This window comes from Eurosta solidaginis, chromosome 2 (assembly GCF_040869045.1).
Source record: "Eurosta solidaginis isolate ZX-2024a chromosome 2, ASM4086904v1, whole genome shotgun sequence".
Taxonomy (NCBI): Eukaryota; Metazoa; Arthropoda; class Insecta; order Diptera; family Tephritidae; genus Eurosta; species Eurosta solidaginis.
Window position 1 is genome coordinate 10,454,208 of NC_090320.1, and position 19,456 is coordinate 10,473,663.

General features: G+C 37.6%; 1 protein-coding gene and 1 non-coding gene across 2 annotated transcripts in view; one reads left to right on the top strand and one right to left on the bottom strand.

Annotated features, from left to right (window-relative positions):
• Window positions 1-201: 201 nt before the first annotated feature.
• Window positions 202-19,456, top strand: part of CdGAPr (GTPase-activating protein CdGAPr) — a 293,995-nt gene continuing 274,740 nt past the window's right edge. The window contains exon 1 of the mRNA XM_067764372.1: window positions 202-621. The gene's annotated coding sequence lies outside the window, so the exon portion shown is untranslated. The remainder of the gene's footprint in view (window positions 622-19,456) is intronic.
• TRNAR-ACG (transfer RNA arginine (anticodon ACG)) lies at window positions 2,828-2,900 on the bottom strand. The gene has a single exon. It is a non-coding gene; the product is annotated as a tRNA-Arg (tRNA).

Sequence of the window (19,456 nt, forward strand, 5' to 3'; positions counted from 1 at the left end):
TGCGTGCGTAACTGACTTGTCATATCTGTATAAAAATTAAACATCAGCTGGCAGTAAACGTCAAATCTAAATGTCACGCAGAACAAAAATTGGAAATCGAGTTAGGTTTTCACACAGCAAATACAATTTCGGTTGCTCTCATACAAGTTGTATGTGCATGAGACAATTTTGACAAAAATTAATTCCGTGCGTTTATATTAGGTTGAGCAATTAACCTTTCGACAGCTTAATTCAACTTTGATTAAAACGTCTAACCAAATCAAAAATAAAATTATGAACCAAACAAATTGTAAGTCGTGCTGATCGGCATACATACTCGATTGAAAAATTGAAGTGAAAGTTTGGCGCTCGAAACAAAACTTAGTGGCTGCTGCATGTAACGTCGAAATGTATTCATATTAGATAATAATGAGTTAAGGCTATATAGCGGATTAAAAAAAAAATAATAATAATTTACCCTGATATGAGATGTAAGTGCATACAAACAATTAATTATTTTAGTGATAAAACAAAAGGAAAAAAAAAAATAAATGCGTAACCCATAAAATATTGAGTTTAAAATAAACCAAAACTGCTATCAAGAAATCGAGGCCGTACCAGTAAATTTTTTGGAGTTCCAAGGTAAATAATTAAAAATGACGCCATTGCACATTTCAAACATTAAAACTACTTTTTCAACGGTTACATATTGTATGTATGAATTTTAAGCATATATGACACTACTTTATTTTTTACTTTTATTCCAAGCTAAAAAAACTGACGAAACTTTATCGGAACTTCAAAAGACAAAAACAATTTCTATCATGAAAAAGCGAGACCACTATTCCCCCAAAATTAGTGAGTCTGACATGCTTTTGTTTATGTTTTACATTTAATTTTTACATTAACACTTTTAACAATAAAATCAATGCAAATAACACGAAAATTATTTCGGTCTCTAATGGTTCACTTATTTCACAAGAAAGTTGATTTTAATTGTGTTTTTATGCACCAAATTTTCAAACTAAAAACAAAATTTTCATGTGTCAGAAAAAAATTAAGAAAAAACGGCCGAATGTCAAAAAAACATATCAAAATACAAACTGGCTCGTTTGTTTTTAATGAACTAGATTGTATTATCCTTGTATTTCGTTAGTTTTTTGAAATATAGTTTACACATTTACACCAGTACTGAAACCGTATTAGGAGGGAGTGCGACAAAAAATTGAAGATAAAATACAAGAAAAAATACACGAAAATAAAGTAGTGTCATATAGGTATTAGTTAGAGCAAAGTACGCATGTACGGTATGAATTCAGTTTTGTAGGTGGAAAGCTGTAAAATATCGAATAACTATCAAATAGGCAATAATTTAAAAAAAAAAATTTACCAAATAATTTCTAGTTAGTTGAGGAAACTGTTTTTTGAAAATTTATAATGGATACATACATTTTTCATTATCGTCGGCTATATATTGCTGTAAACCCGCAAAAATTCAACATATGTGACCCGGTCTATGAAAAGGTGGCCTATGACTCAAAAAAAAAAAAAAAAAAACAGCTGTTAATAGCTGTTTCTCGCAACAAAAAAACACGGGTCACCAAACAACTGGCAATATGCCAGTAAGTTTCTTTCTTTTCAGTTTCTCTTAGAAAACATGATACTTGAAAATTCAATTATTATAAGCCGGTGTTAAGCTCATAAATTCTTAAAAATAATTATAAACACAATTTTTGTTGATACGTTGCAAACATGTTTCTGTCAGCTGAGTGGTAAAAAATTTGTTCTCTAAACGGCAAATTGAGCCAACTGCCAAATGAAATAATTATCCTTAAGTTTTAAGAAAAAGGACTTCTCAAATTACTTTCCACGCTTCACGTTAATATTAAGATGGACATTTTTATTGATAAGCAACATTTTAAAATTTCAAAAAAGTGTCAGATAGCTGGATAAACTCGTTGAGCGAATGTAGTGTAAAAATTTCTGCTCAGTCAATTGACGTAAAATCTCAACCATTAAGTTCAGTTAAATTTAAAACTGCAACAGCTTGAATTATAAAACAGAGTAGTTACACAAAGTTTGATAAATTGGTTTAACTGAAGAACCGTTTAAAATTTAGGTTCAAACTTTTAACCCTGTATAATCTTTATCCCTGTACTGAATATGTACTAGGCACGGCGTGTAGCCAAATTTTTCTAAGTCCATTATTACATTTCCACTGCCCTCAAATGCGTACTTTCAAATGAGTCATTTGAAAGTGTTTACATTGTCCTCATTCGCGTTTCGCTTTACTTCCTCTACAAGACTCCACTGCACTGAAGTAATTGATACAACAATAGTACTTAAAAAAAAAATAAAGAAAAAAATCAAAAAATACAAAGCACTTTCTGGTGGTATTGTGAGATTGGCTTTAAAAAACGAGTGGACATTGCTTTTTATAGCTCTTGAACGTTTGCAGTTCATGTGGGGTTTCTTTAAGTAAATGTTTGTATAGCATTTGCAGGCCAAATGCATTACAATTCTGGACCCCATTTTTTGATTTGAAAGACTATACATTTTTCGTTTGACTATCCACTGACAACAGCAAAGGGCGCCCTTTCGAACTCAATGGCATCGGAGCAATATCACCCAAAATCTGCGTTTAGTTTACCACTTAGTTTACTTAAACTCCCCGCATTTTTATCAGAATACTTCCGATCTAAAGTACACACCTAGACGAGAATAATTCTTATTAGTAGACGAAAGTGTTCGAAACATACATAATTGTTATAGAATTTATTTGCTGAAATAGAATGTGGACGACTAAGAATGTATAATTTAAAAATTGAAAAAAAATTATTTTATCAATCGATCCTGCCAGGAGTCGAACCTGGAATCTTCTGATCCGTAGTCAGACGCGTTATCCATTGCGCCACAGGACCTGTTGATATTTATTCGACAAAAGACATTTATAGAAATATATATACATAAGTACATATCGAGCACATTGTATATATGGACGTGCTATCAACCACTTAATGGTGACAGCACACAATCGACCGTTTTAGATATGTAGTGCTGCGTAGCGGCGAAGAAATAAGAAAAGAATAAACAAAAAAGAAACAACCCAAAATATGTGTAGGTTCCTACTACATACATAAGAATCTTTATTGTTAGATTTCGCGAACACATATATACATACATATATATTTTGTTTGGCAGCCAACTTGCTTGAGAAAGATAACTCGAAGAGCAACGAAATAAATAATATTTTATAGAGATTTGCTAAAGTGAAATTTAAAAATAGTAGACAAAAGCCAATATCAATAAAAGGGGCCAATTAAACAATTGGTAGTGTATGTATCTAAATACATACATACAGTGGAGTCTGGGTATAGTGAATCCCCGGTATAATGAACACCTCGATGTAGTGAACGCCTAAAAATTTATATTGAGTACTCTAAATAGTGAACTATCAAAAACTCGAAATAGTGAACAAAGTTCTAAACGCAACAGCAAGCATAAACTGTTAAAAAAAAACAAAAATGAAACAGAAATAAAGTCGGGTATTCCCCAAAATTGCTCATTTTATGTTTTTTACTGGCAAAGCTGCTGCTATGTAGGTATTTGGTGCCAGTCTTTATTTGTCTCTTGTCGGGTGCAAAACGCTTCTGAGTGAATGTGCACTGTTTTATGTGTTTTTAAAAGTGTTTATGTGCTAATAAATTAAGTGTTATCATGCCTGTGAGGAAATTCCTTCCATTTAAGCAAAAACTTGAAATTGCTCAAAAAATCGAGAAATGTGCTAGTGTTTCATCCTTAGAAAAGATTTATGGTGTGACCAAATCAACAGTTTCGGGAATAAAAATAATGCTCGTAGTATTATATCCCACCAGGCAGTCGGAGCATCTAAGCGGAAGACTTATGGATACTGAAGAATCTGGTGATGACAGCCAAGGCGAAGGACAGACCGGATATTCAATAAAAGCTACTGAAGCCATTAAAAGCTTCGATATAGCTATCGCATGGGCTGAAGCTAACACCACTGACTATGTTGGCATGCTAGTACTGAAAAGTCTACGCGAAAAAGCGGTTCAAAAGTCAATTTCCGAACACAAAAAACAAACATCTATTCGTAAATTCTTTCAATAATATGTATGTATTTTTCAAAAAATGTTATTTTAAATAATCTGTTTTGTATAGATAAGCAAACATGAATTTAAAGCTAAGAAACCAAGTTAAAAAAAAAAATGTCAAACTTAATATAGTGAACCAGTATCCAGGTTACTGTGAACAGGCCTTGCAGAAATTAGTTCACTATATCCAGACTCCACTGTATATATGTATTCATATGCACATATGTATATATTTACACCTGTGTGTACAAATGGAGTATCAAGAATTATTAACAAATTGTATTGTTAAATTCTTAGGCCCGGTTATTCCGTAGTAGGTTAAGCTAAGCTTAAACTAAGTTTGCTTAAATTAAACTCTAGTCAAATTTAAACTCCACTTAATGTACACAGCAACTTTTCAGTCACGGTTAAATGGCCGCGTCACAATGAACTTTCGCATATACATATTTAGGTGCGTTCAACGCAATCATACATATGCATGACAGTAACATCGCCACAATCACGCGAGATGTTGCGTTTGTAAATAAAAACAGGACTGCAGACTTATCAGATTACACTTATTTCGACTGGTCCATTCCTATACAAAGTTTCCCGAAGCACTGTTATTCTCACTATACAACAAAAATACTTCCTAACATATTTTGTCTCTTAATCTTTTGTTCAAATGCAGTTTTAATAGTAAAAAACTTTGGAAAAGTACCCAAGAGTGGGAAAAATAATTTCAGTTGCAAACTGTGGAAGCACCCATAGCCAGCTTGCCACATGCACTAGTGTTGCTGGATCTGGCGTTCTCCACAACAATACGTGCAATCTACTCATCATGCATAAGCTTGCGTTAAACTCATCTATATTTAAAAGTTTATTGTGACGCGGCCATAAGGCCACTTTGGGGTAGACTTTTTTGTGCGGCAAAACGGGTCTTTCATTATCTAGATAAAGGGCCCGGAAAAGTTGACATAGTCATAACCACATTTTTACTTATCCATATCAATTGGCATCGGTTATTGGTGCTTTAACCTAAAATATGTGACAATTTCATAAGAAAGAAGAAAATGCAAAAAATTACGCAATTAATAAGTCACTTAGTCACGTTTCCAAAACAACAAAAAATGCCCAAAATGTTAATGAATTCACCAAATGAAATACATATTTACATATAAGTTATGAATATGGCGTAAAACCAAAAATAAATTGGTTGGTATGTGGCGGTTTATGGCTAGGGCGTTATGGTATATCACCATTGACCAATTAAATTGATTTCCATAATAAAATAATTGGTTTATCTCAGCAATAGTATGATCTCTTTCGTCAGAGTAAATATTAATTTCTTATGTAAATGCAAAAATAGTGTAACTTCTGAATGTGCTCAATTTAATATTTTGCAATAAAAATAAACAAGAATGCAAACAGCTGATATGCTTTAAGATTGGCAGCTTAAGCTCAGTTAAAACTTCAGCTAAAGTTGACTGAAAAACTGCATAATAAATTTAAGCGTAGTTTAACTCACAAACTGAGTTAAACTTGTACTGTAAGCCCGGGCTTTTATGCTGAAACGTTTTGGGCCCATTTAAATTGAGTTTTTATTGGTGCAGAGTTTAGTTTTGAACTAAACTATTTTTTTTTGAGGTTTAAGTTACTCTCGCGCCTTGGCTAGGGAGGTCGATTATTAATTTAATTAATATATCTAATAATTTGGCCCGATTAGGAATTTATAGCGCCATCACTAATTACGAGAATTTGCTCTTATTTTAATGCATATATGTATGTTTTCGGTTCAACAACAACATTGCTCCAAGAGCTCACACCTACAAATTTGTACGTATGCATATCTAAAATTAGTGAACGCCTTCGATGATTTATGCCTTTTATGTGACTTTCAATAATCCAATGCTCACACAAAGCATTCAAAAACAAATAATGCACAAAATGTAAAAATAAAATTTATAAAAAACAAAGCTCTGAAAAAAAAATGGTCACGACAAATGCAGATGAAAAAAAAAATATGTTTCGGAGCGATCAATTAGTGCCAGGGGCATACACCTTTTTTGAACCGATAAGCCGTTTTTTCTGTTCGATAACTGAACCATACACAAATATTCGATGCGAACTGAAAACCGACAAACTCTTAGAAGCTGGTACGCTAATTAAGGATCTGATTTTTAGTAGTTGCTTAACCTAGGCTCAGACTAAGTTTGCTTAAACTCCATTTAAAGGGCCTGGCAAAGTCATAACGCCATAGTCATAACCATATTTTTACTTATCCATATCAATTGCCATCAGTTATTGGTGCCTTAACCTAAAAATCCTTAAATTATCATAAAAATTAAAAAAAAACGCAACCAGTTACAAACATATTCCACAAATAAAAAGTCTCTTAGTCAAAACGTATCCAGAACAATAAATAAAATATACACAAAGTTAATAAATTCACCAACTTAAATATTTGTAGGTTGTGGATATGGCGAAAAACCAATTGGGTGGCTATGGTATGGTTATGGCTAGGGCGTAATGGAATGATACCTTTGACAAATTACATTGATTTCCATAATGTTGGTGGGATCAGCTGTTTTGTATGGATATGTCAACTTTGCCACGGCTGTTACGGCTGTCTTTAGGGTAGGCTTTTTTGTACGGCAACATTGTTTTTTTATTATCTAGATAATTTGTAGATACGGCAACAGCTAGATTTTGTTTACCCAACAAACATGGACAACATATTTCTCCAATATTAGGCCCACTTGCACAACGGCAAATTATATTTTTAACTCAGAGTTAACGTCATGGGGGTTAAACTCATACATTTTTCAAAAATTTTTTTAATTAACTCTGTGCGTTATATATATTAAATATTTTTATATATATTTTTCTAATTCTGGAGTTGATTTTCAACACCATTCTCCAATTATTCTTGACAGTTCCCAAGTTGAAATTCAACATCATTCTCCAGTCAATATACAACCTTTGGGAAATTTTGTAAAAATTACAGTTCTCGAGTTGATCTCCAACGTTATTCTCAAATTATTCTCCCAGCTTTATAAGATTTTTTTGAAATGTATGGTTCTCGAAAGAATGTGCGGGATATTCTTTCTTTTTTATTTCTTTAGATAATAGCGTACATTGGATTCGAATTTAGGTGGAGTAGAAATAAAATCACCAAATCCAAGAGCTGTTTATTGTATTTAAAGTAAGGAAGCGTTATAAATTAAAAATAAATTATACATACATGTATGAATTTATTTTCCTGAAAATACTGTAGAAATGGATTCATACATGGGAGTCCACAGACTACCATACTTAAGTACAAGTTGGGAAGTATATTTTTTTCAATTTAAGTAACAGCACTTTTTGCTTTAAAAACATTTATATTTTGCAGAGAGCGCTGTTTTTCTCAAGTTCAGCCACTGTTTCGTAAAAACTCTTCAGATGTTAGAAGTATGCTAGTTATTAACATGAGCTTTAATGGTACTCCAGCCCAAATGCTTGTTGGGTACATTCGCCGCCATTGCGAACAAACGCATATAATTGATAGGTTAACTAGAGTTTAACTCTGCCAGATCGGCCGCCTAAGCTTAGTTTAAGCTTCAGTAAAAGTAGACTTAAAAACTGCACATTAAGTTTAAGCAAAGTTGTGCTCAAATACTGAGTTGAACTTGTACTGAAAACCGTGCCTAACTAAGTTTTTGTATTAATCTTTTGTCTGGTTTTTTGTTTGTTTACCAATTGACACTGTTAACTTCAACGAGGAAAATGAGGCGATTTTAAAAGAAGTTCTCAAAAATGAGACCAAGTCCAAAAATAGAGCATTAATAGATAAAATCATATCCTTTGATAATACAAAGCCCTTCCCAAAAATTTTGATACATTAAACTTTTCGAATAACTATCCAGATAAAAAGTTAATTGCAGTGGCCAAGATATTTTTAGTTTTCCTGTCAATCAGTTTTCAGGTTTTTAAAAGTTTCTTTATGACTTGTTATTTGATAAGTTTTGACCGTTAAGTCCTAACACCTCCAGAAAAATGTGCAATTGGGGAAAAGGGGGTGTGTTACCTTCCCTACAAATGGGATTTTTAAGAACTATGGCTGCCGTACAAACTTAGGTTATTTTAATAGCTAAAGTTTGACTACAGAAATGAGTTTGGCTGTTATTCCTTTTGGACGTTTAGTAATCTGCCGGCGTTAAAATTTTTTTGTCAACTTCAGTCTATGTACATCTTCTATATCTATATAAAATTCAAAATTTCGAAAAGAACAAAGTTCTCATACGAAGGATTCCATTAATACTGACAGATATACCTTTTAATTTTAATCGCCTCGCCTCCAAGTTCCCATTAGGTTGGCTTTCGTAATGTCTATCAATAAAGCTCAAGGACAGCTGTAGTAGGAATCAATCTTACCAACTCATGTTTCACCCATGGCCAGTTATACGTAGCCAGCTCCAGAGTTGGCTCCTCGAAAGATCTTTTTATTTATACTCCAAATAATATTACAAAAAATATTGTATATCCTATGGGTTTCAGCAATACCTAAATTCGAAAATACACAACCTTAAAATTATTTTAAAACTTGTGTTAATTATTTTGAATATATTTATAGAAACGTGGGGTGAAGCCCATGGGCATAAGCTAGTTAACTATAAAACTCTTTTCAAAATTGGCTGTATATGTATGATAGTTTAGGAAGAAAAAATATAAAAATTTATTCTCATTTTAGTTTGTGACGGGTGGGACAATAACATTTGTAACAAATACTTAGTAAGCATAAGCATAGTTTTTTTATTAAAAAAAAAAAAAAAAAAACAAACCCGTGAACCCGGTGCGAAGAGCAAAACAACTGTTTGGATGAACCAATCCAAAAGTGCAAAAACGGTTCGAACCGCTGAACCGAAGCGATGACATTTTTCATCTGGAACACGTTCCTGATTAGTGAAATGCTATTTTTTTATGCTTTTCATTTTTTTTTACACAACTACATACATTGTAACCTTTTGATCAACGATTAGTATATCTTACTGACATTATGAAAGTCTTAATTTTCTAATTATTAATTTAAATTTCCCTTGGCTTCACCAGATCTAAGCAGTATCGACCTAATGTCTGGCTACTTCTTTCTATAAAAGAGGGTCAATTAAAAAGCGTACCATTTGTGTGTACTTAGTAAGCAAAATTTGCCTTCCTGAACTTGGATATCGACGGTATGTTGGCACATTGATGAATGCACGAATTGAAATAAATTGCACCCACTGATGTGAATAAAAAACTGAGCACTTTCTACCCTTGCACTTGAACTTGAATACATGAAATGTGTAATACTCAAATAATGAATTACCACGGTAACAATAGAAAATTACTTAGTAAGACACATGTGTGAAAAAATAGAATTTTAATTGCTTTACAGTCCATTAATCATCGCGTTTTAGCACTTTTTTCGTTTCTGCGTTTATCGTTAAACTATTAAATTGATAAATAAATTTAGGACTTGTGCAATATATTGCTTAGACTTCCGATAGCAGTAAGGAACTTAACTTTTTTATACTCAGTTGAGCAGAGCTCACAGAGTATATTAACTTTGATTGGATAACGGTTGGTTGTACAGGTATAAAGGAATCGAGATAGATATAGACTTCCATATATCAAAATCATCAGTATCGAAAAAAAATTCGATTGAGCCATGTCCGTCCGTCTGTCCGTTAACACGATCACTTGAGTAAATTCTGAGTTATCTTGATGAAATTTGGCATGTAGGTTCCTGGGCACTCATATCGGATCGCTATTTAAAATGAACGATATCGGACTATAACCACGCCCACTTTTTCGATATCGAAAAATCGAAAAAGTGCGATAATTCATTACCAAATACGGATTAAGCGATGAAACTTGGTAAGTGAGTTGAACTTATGACGTAGAATAGAAAACTAGGAAAATTTTGGACAATGGGCGTGGCACCGCCCACTTTTTAAAGAAGGTAATTTATAAGTTTTGCAAGCTGTAATTTGGTAGTCGTTGAAGATATCATGGTGAAATTTGGCAGGAACGTTACTCTTATGACTAAATGTCTGCTTAATAAAAATTAGCAAAATCGGAGAACGACCACGCACACTTTTTAAAAAATTTTTTTTTAAATTCAAATTTAAAAAAAAAAGTTAATATCTGTAAAGTATATAAGTAAATTATGTCAACATTCAACTCCAGTAATGATATGTTGCAACAAAATACAAAAATAAAAGAAAAATTCAAAATGGGCGTGGCTCCGCCCTTTTCCATTTAATTTATCTAGGATACTTTTAATGCCATAAGTCGAACAAAAATTTACCAATCCTTGTGAAATTTGGTAGAGGCTTAGATTCTAGGACGATAACTGTTTTCTGTCAAAAAGGGCTAAATCGGTTGAAGCCACGCCCAGTTTTTATACACAGTCGACCGTCCGTCCTTCCGCTCGGCCGTTAACACGATAACTTGAGCAAAAATCGATATATCTTTACTAAACTCAGTTCACGTACTTATCTGAACTCACTTTGTATTGGTGTTAAAAATGACCGAAATCCGACTATGACCTCGCCCACTTTTTCGATATCGAAAATTACGAAAAATTAAAAAAATGCCATAATTATATACCAAATACGAAAAAAGGGATGAAACATGGTTATTGTATTGGTCTATTGACGCAAAATATAACTTTAGAAAAAAACTTGGTAAAATGGGTGTGACACCTACCATATTAAGTAGAAGAAAATGAAAAAGTTTTGCAGGGCGAAATTAAAACCCTTAGAATCTTGGAAGGAATACTGTTCGTGGTATTACAAATATAAATAAATTAGCGGTACCCGACAGATGATGTTCTGGATCACCCTGGTCCACATTTTGGTCGATATCTCGAAAACGCCTTCACATATACAACTAAGGGCCACTCCCTTTTAAAACCCTCATTAATACCTTTAATTTGATACCCATATCGTACAAACACATTCTAGAGTCACCCCTGGTCCACCTTTATGGCGATATCTTGAAAAGGCGTCCACCTATAGAACTAAGGCACACGCCCTTTTAAAATACTCATTAGCACCTTTTATTTGATGCCCATATTGTACAAACGCATTCTAGAGTCACCCCTGGTCCACGTTTATGGCGATATCCCGAAAAGGCGTCCACCCATAGAACTAAGGCCCACTCCCTTTTAAAACACTTATTAACACCTTTCGTTTGATACCCATATTGTACAAACGCATTCTAGAGTTAACCCTGGTCCACTTTTATAACGATATTCCGAAAAGGCGTCCACCTATTGAACTAAGGCCAACTCCCTTTTAAAATACTCATTAACACCTGTCATTTGATACCCATATAGTACAAACAAATTCTAGAGTCACCCCTGGTCCACCTTTATGACGATATCTCGAAAAGGCGTCCACATATAGAACTAGGGCCCACGCCCTCTTAAAATACTCATTAACACCTTTCATTTGATACTCATATCGTACAAGCAAATTCTAGAGTCACCCCTGGTCCATCTTTATGGCTATATCTCGATAAGGCGTCCATCTATAGAACTTAGGCCCACGCCCTTTTAAAATACTCATTAATACCTTTCATTTGATACCCATATCGTACAAAATAAATTCTAGAGTCACCCCTGGTCCACCTTTATGGCGATATCTCGAAAAGGCGTCCACCTATAGAACTTAGGCCCACTCCCTTTTAAAATTATCATTAACACATTTCATTTGATACTCATATCGTACAAACAAATTCTAGAGTCACCCCTGGTCCACCTTTATGGCGATATCTTGAAAAGGCGTCCACATATAGAACTAAGGTCCACGCCCTCTTAAAATACTCATTAACACATTTCATTTGATACTCGTTCAAACAAATTCTAGAGTCACCCCTGGTCCATCTTTATGGCGATATCTCGAAAAGGCGTCCATCTATAGAACTAAGGCCCACGCCCTTTTAAAATACTCATTAATACCTTTCATTTGATACCCATATCGTACAAAATAAATTCTAGAGTCACCCCTGGTCCACCTTTATGGCGATATCTCGAAAAGGCGCCCACCTATATAACTAAGGCCCACTCCCTTTTAAAATACTCATTAACACCTTTCATTTGATACCCATATCGTACAACAAATTCTAGAGTCAGGCCTGGTCCACCTTTATGGCGATATCCCTAAATGGCGTCCATCTATAGAACTATGGCCCACTTCCTCTTAAAATAATCTTTAATACCTTCCATTTGATACATATGTCATACAAACACATTCCAGGGTTACCCTAGGTTCTTTTTACAACATGGTGATTTTCCCTTACTATGTCTCCACAGCTCTCAACTGAGTATGTAATGTTCGGTTACACCCGAACTTAGCCTTCCTTACTTGTTTTAGGTTATGTTAGGTTGAACTGGCCGGTGAATAAAGACCTCATGTAGACTGGGTATGTCCATAAGGTCACCAGGATTTGCTTGACGATCAAACGGAAGAACACCAATTAGGTACCAGAACTACACTTAGAGAAAAAATCGTTCTAAAACGAACGAAACAAGTTCAAAATTAAGAACATTCGTTGACAAAAGTCTGTTAAGTACGTTTTTTCTTAACTCGTGACCGATGGGCTTGTTTTAAGAACACTTTTTCCAAGCACACCTTTCTTATTTTATGACCAATTTGGTATTAATGTGTGACACTTCTGTGATCATTTCAAGCACTACTTGGGCTTGATTTAAGATTTTTCGTTCTCACACTTCGGCAACGATTTGGGGTCGATTTAACATTTTTCGGTCTCAATTCAAGAACGGTTCGTGCTTGATCTTTGGTGGGAGGAGAAAATATTAATAATAATTTTTTTGTCATAAATCAAAAATATTTATAACAAAAAAAATTTTATCAAAACTCAAAAGTTTAAGAAAAAATGCATAATATGCATTTTTTCATACATTTCTCTTATTGAGAAATTATTCTTATTTGAAGACGTAATCTGCATATATACTTAAAACATTTCATAACAAGTTTTAGAATTACCTGTGCATATGTGAATGGAACTGAACGAAAAATAGGAGTTAAAAAAATAGAACATAAAAAACTTGTTTTAAAAAAATCCAGAGTTTGACGGTGATCGAACTCGCGCCACACGATCGCAACCGCAACATAATAACCGATGGGCCACTACAACTGCTTGATAGCTCGTGCCAAATGTTGTATTTAACATTGTAGTGCACACGAATTGTACCGTTTCTTTTTTTTTTGAACTTAATTTAAGAGGGTGGAGCCGTGTGTAGAAGTCCACGAAAGTGGGGAAAGCTTCTACCGCCATTCACCTGGGAATGGCCAGAGCGATTCTTTTGCATGCGGTTCAAGCAGCTCACTACTGCCGGTCGCTTGCGGCCAAGTATCCTCTGTGTAGCCGCTAAACATCCGTGAGCTAATGTGAGAAGGCGACAACCTGGCTAGGCCACTCTGACATAATCGGTTTAGGGGCTAGCCGGGGGAGATCTCATCGGCAGCGTCTGTACACCTCTAGGTGCAGCTGCAAGCGGGCGTCTGTCTTGGAGCAAGCGGCTCGCTATATAAACGTGCAAGTAATATTTTCACCCCCGCTGAGCGGGTTGTGCGCTGGGCTTGGGACCCGCCACGTAAAACCATACTCCAATGAAATATAACAACAAGCCTCGGATAAATACACTCTCTATTGATGACGACCATGGCAAACGTTTTAAGGACAATGAATTGAGGGCATGCACCTGGAACGTCCGCTCCCTGAATGGGATTGGTGCAGATGCCCGGCTGGTTGATGTCCTCGTCAAAGCAAAATTTGGCATCACCGCCATCCAAGAAATGCGTTGGACGAAGCAAGGAAGAAAGAAGATCAAAAATTGTGACATCTATTGGAGTGGCCATGCGAATAAGCGCAGTTTCGGCGTCGGATTCGTGGTGGGAGAGAGACTTTGTCGCCAAGTGCTGGCGTTCACACCTGTGGACGAGCGTCTCGCCGCTATCCGAATAAAAGCAAACTTTTTTAATATATCATTCATCTGCGCCCATGCGCTGACAGAGGAGAAAGACGATGAGGTGAAAGACACTTTCATTATATAAAAGTCTTGCTTGGCGACTTTAACGCCAGGGTGGGCAAAGAAGGTGTTTTTGGCCCTACAGTCGGAAATTTCAGCCTACACAATGAAACTTCACCTAACGGACTGAGGCTGATTGACTTTGCCGGTGCTCGAAACATGGTCATATCCAGCACGAGGTTCATGCATAAAAAGATACATCAAGCTACATGGCTGTCTCCTGATCGAAATATTCGCAATCAGATCGATCACGTTGTGATAGACGGACAGCATGCCTCCAGTGTTTTAGATGTGCGCACGATCCGAGGACCTAACATCGACTCGGACCATTATCTCGTTGCAGCCAAAATACGCACCCGCCTCAGCGCGGCTAAAACCAAGGAACAAAAAAACACAAGGAAAGCTAGACGTCGAAAAGCTTCAATTACAACCGACTGCCAATGATTTCGCAACTCGACTGTCACACCTGCTCTCTGAGAGCACAACTCATCCTGAAGGAATACAGGAGCAGTGGGAGCATATCTCCAAAGCACTTCGTACTGCCGCCGAGGAAAAAATTGGTTACCGGCGGCCACGAAAAAACAACTGGTACGATGAAGAATGCCGCGTTGCAACCGTAAGAAAAGACGCTGCTTACAGGGCTACGTTAAAAGCGAGCGCGACAAGAGGAGTGTGGGAACACTATCATGAGTTGAAAAAGGAAGCGAGACGCCTTTTCAGGAAGACAAAAGCAGAAGCAGAAAGGCGTGAGTGCGAGGAGCTTGAGCTGCTAGCCACCAGGAATAACGCCCGAAAATTTTACCAAAAAATACGGCGACAGACGGAAGATTTTAAGACTCCTGTAGGAACGAAAACGGCGACCTTGATTATGGAGGGTACACTTCTCTGCTCTCCTAAATGGAGGCAGCAATTCACCGCGCAGAGATGAAGAACCCGATCCCGCAATCGATGATGATGGAATATATGTCCCCCCGCCCGATTATGCCGAATTTAGAATAACAATAACCAGATTGAAAAACAACAAGGCCATGGGCGCTGATGGATTTCCTGCGGAGCCATTCAAGTACGGCGGCGAGGAGTTGGTAAGGCGCATGCAGCAGCTTCTTAACAAAATATGGGCGGAAGAGTGCATGCACGACGGTTGGAATCTAAGTGTTCTTTGCCCAGTCCACAAGAAGGGGGATACAGCAAAATGCACCAATTATCGTGGAATCAGCCTTCTTAATATCACATATAAGGTTCTTTCAAGTGTATTGTGCGAAAGATTGAAGCCCACCGTGGACCGGCTGATTGGACCTTATCAGTGCGGCTTCAGACCTGGTAAATCTACCATCGACCAGATTTTCACAATGCGCCAAATCTTTTAAAAAACCCGTGAAAAGAGAAACGACACACATCACCTCTTCGCCGACTTTAAAGCCGCCTTCGACAGCACGAAAAGGAGCTGCCTATATGCCGCTATGTCTGAATTTAGTTTCCCCGCAAAACTTATACGGCTGTGCAAAATGACGTTGAGCAACACCATCAGCTCAGTCAGAATTGGGAAGGACCTCTCCGAGCCGTTCGAAACTAAACGAGGTTTCAGACAAAGTGACCCCCTATCGTGCGATTTCTTTAATTTGATGCTGGAGAAAATTATACTAGCTGCAGAACTTAACCGCACTGGAACAATATACTATAAAAGCGTGCAATTACTGGCATATGCTGATGACATTGATATCATCGGCCTAAACACCCGCGCTGTTAGTTCTGCTTACTCCAAACTGGAAAAAGAAGCGGTAAAGATGGGTTTGATGGTGAATGAAGACAAAACGAAGTACCTGCTGTCATCGAGCAAAGAGTCAGCGCATACGCGCCTTGGCAACCACGCTAGTGTTGGCAGCCATAATTTCGAAATTGTAAAAGACTTCGTTTATTTGGGAACCAGCATCAACACTAGCAACAACATCAGCACTGAAATCCAGCGAAGAATCAATTTTGCCAATAAATGCTACTTTGGACTAGGTAGGCAATTGAAAAGTAAAGTCCTCTCTCGGCGAACGAAAATCATACTCTACAAGTCACTTATCGTACCCGTCCTGCTATATGGGGCAGAAGCATGGACCATGACAACAGCAGATGAAGCGGCTTTGGGAGTATTCGAGAGAAAAGTTCTTCGAAAGATTTATGGACCTCTACGCGTTGGCGATGGCGAGTACCGAAGAAGATTTAATGATGAGCTGTACGAGCTATACGCAGACATCAACTTAGTCCAGCGAATTAAAACGCAGCGGCTGCGCTGACTATGCCATGTTATGCGAATGAAAGATGATGCTCCGGCCAAGAAAGTGTTTCTACCGGAACCCGCCTATGGAAGCAGAGGTAGAGGGCGGCCCCCACTCCGTTGGAAGGACCAGGTGGAAAACGATTTAAACTCCCTTGGTGTGACCAATTTGGCGCCGGTTGGCGGAGCGATGGAGCGACAGGCGCGCCTTATTGGACGGCCATAACCGTTTAGACGGTTAAGCGCCAATTAAGTAAGTAAGTAAGTAAGTTCTTAATTTAAGAACATTCGTTCTAATCAATAGAACATTTGTTCATAATTTAAGACCAGCTGTTCTCTTTTCAAGAAAATGGTGGCAGTTCAAGAACAAGGTTGTTGTTTTAAGAACAGGTCGTTCGTTTTTCAACAACAAAAATGTAAGAACATGAAGAGCTTGAATTGAGTCCGATGGTGCTGGGATTTAGAACGACATTTTTCTCTGAGTGTAGGATCTATCTTAATAACAGAACGTGCTCAACTGTTTCATCCTGCAGTTCCGCACTTCCCACATCTGCTGTTACTGATGAGGTTTAACTTATAAATATGCAACGCCACAAGGGAGTGACCAGTTAGTATGCCCACTATGAGCCTTGAGGGATATGTGCAACTTTGTACGTCCAATATAGTATGATGGGCACCTGACCTTAGAAATTTCGCAGCCCGGCGCTTCCCCCAGAATTTCTGTTGCTTTCTTCACGACTATAATTTTCGCCTGAAAGACACTACAGTCATCTGCCAGGCTGTAGGATCCACTTATTTCTGGATCGACAGAGTAAAGAGGAGACCAGATCCTTTACGTCAATTTGAAACCATCGTTATACTCGTGTACAGTATCCCCAGCGGATGAGGAGGCTTACCTACGGCATGTATACCTGCTATAAAAGGCGACTAAAAGACCCAAATGATACGAGGGGTTGTGTAGCGCAACCCTTTCAAGGGGCTGCCAGCGCAATTGATAGCTTCTGCAACCCAATTGTCTACTTTACCAGCCCGTGGCGAATCCCCTTTCTTTAACAGCCGGTGCTCTGGCGACCCCAAATTCCTTATGGATGTAGGGGGTGGGGGGCGAGATGGCCTGGAAGGTTCAATGTGGCCATAATTAATCGTTCTAGAGATGGTCGGGCTTGTACCTTGATGGTGCTTGTTACCAGAACGTACCGTATCTATATCGGGAAAAATACCATCGCCACAACAAGGTGTTTAGTATGTTCTGCCAATTCCGCACCCTTGTGCCAACCCTTCGACTCTACTGTGGCCTCTCGACCTCTTTCGAAGCTCAGGTATGGGACCATGTATTCCTTTCGTCCTATATTAGATGGCGCTATATAGCTATGGTCATACGGCTTTTACTCAAGCTGCCCCAGAGGCATTAAGCCTTGTTGCAGTTGTTAACTCTATATTCTTGGCCATTAGGTCTCGGAATGGCTAACCTCAACTGCTATTACATCGAACCGTTTTTTGATTGAGATCTGGGCCCGGGGCCATAGAAGTATCCCAGGCAATGGTCATGCAAATATTTTCCGCTGGCCATCGGTGGTCTGGTCCTGCACAGATAAGCGTCGAGGCAGCTTAGCAAACGCTGGACGTACACTAGTGCTTGCAGAGTAGCGAGATCCTTTAATGATGATTGTGCCCGTGAAAAGTCTTTTGATTGAGAAAAAGGGGTTGTCGATATCCGCCTCTAGATAAAGAATTAGCTTGAGTTGGGATTGCAGATTAATTACACTATTTGTTGTTATCTAGTCTAAAGGCTCATGTTCATGATTACCTTGATCAGTACATCGCATATTGAAGACTATAGTGATATCAGCTTTTCAATTCACGATGCCTCTACCGATGGACAGTGGAACTCTCCATGACAATCGCTTCAATGTGTCTAGGCAGTAAAATATACCACCATTGTATACTGCATAACAATTCAAGGATCGTTGAAAGGTCTTTTGGGAAGTCTTTTTGAATGGGTGCTCCCAAAATGAGTTGATAATCCTTTCCTTATAGTGGAATGTACATCGCTACATGAGTAGATTTAAAAGAACAGTAACACCAATGCCACCCAGCGGGTTAGGGGATCAGAATATATCCGCGGTAGGTATGCCTGTCGTAAGAGGCGACTAAAATACCAGATTCAAGGGGCTGGGTAGCGCAACCCTTCAGGTTGCCAGCGCAATTTATAGCATCTCCAAACCCAGTTGTCAACCTCACCTATCCCGGGCGAATCCTGTTTCACTAACAGACGAGGCTCTGGCGACCCCAAGCTCCTCATGGGTGGGGAGGGAGGGAACGGCCTGAAGGTTTAATGTGGCCACATAAATCGTTCCAGAGATGGTCGGGCTAGCACCTTAATGGTGCTGTGGTAACGGAGTGTGCCGGATCTGTATCCGGCAAAGGACCATCACATCGATAACACTCCACAAAGTCATCGGGGAGCAACCTTATCGCTACAACAACAACAACAACAGCAACACCAGCAACCAATGCCTTTGGAAATTCTTGAGATGAATATGTTGGAGAAAACTCGATACCCTAACTCTGTGTCACAAAAGGCTATAAGTAATTTCATCTGTCTGCAAGGGTAGCACCATGGTCGCCCGTCATCGGAAATGTCAGTCACAAGTACACGATCTTGAACACCAAAACTTAAAAGAAAAACCCACGGATGATTCATCCTTTCCCAAGAGTTTTTATTGGTAGTAGTTTACTACATATCTATATTAGTAATACAAAGGTAGTAGTAGCAATAAAAACTTCAAAGTCATGCTCCAAATAACAAAAACAACGGTAGCAAAATATTGTTTCATCTCTACAAAAGTGCTCCAAATCCCGTTGTATCGCATGCGGCTGGCTGATTCTTTAAAGAATTGGCATGCAACTGCTTGGCATTCGCAGTCATCACAATCATAAAAAAAGAACTATTAAATTCAACAAGTAAAAGAAGCTAAGTAAGTTAAGTAGTTAAACGGAGTGGGCGACTAAGATAAAGAATAAAGTGCTGACTAATCA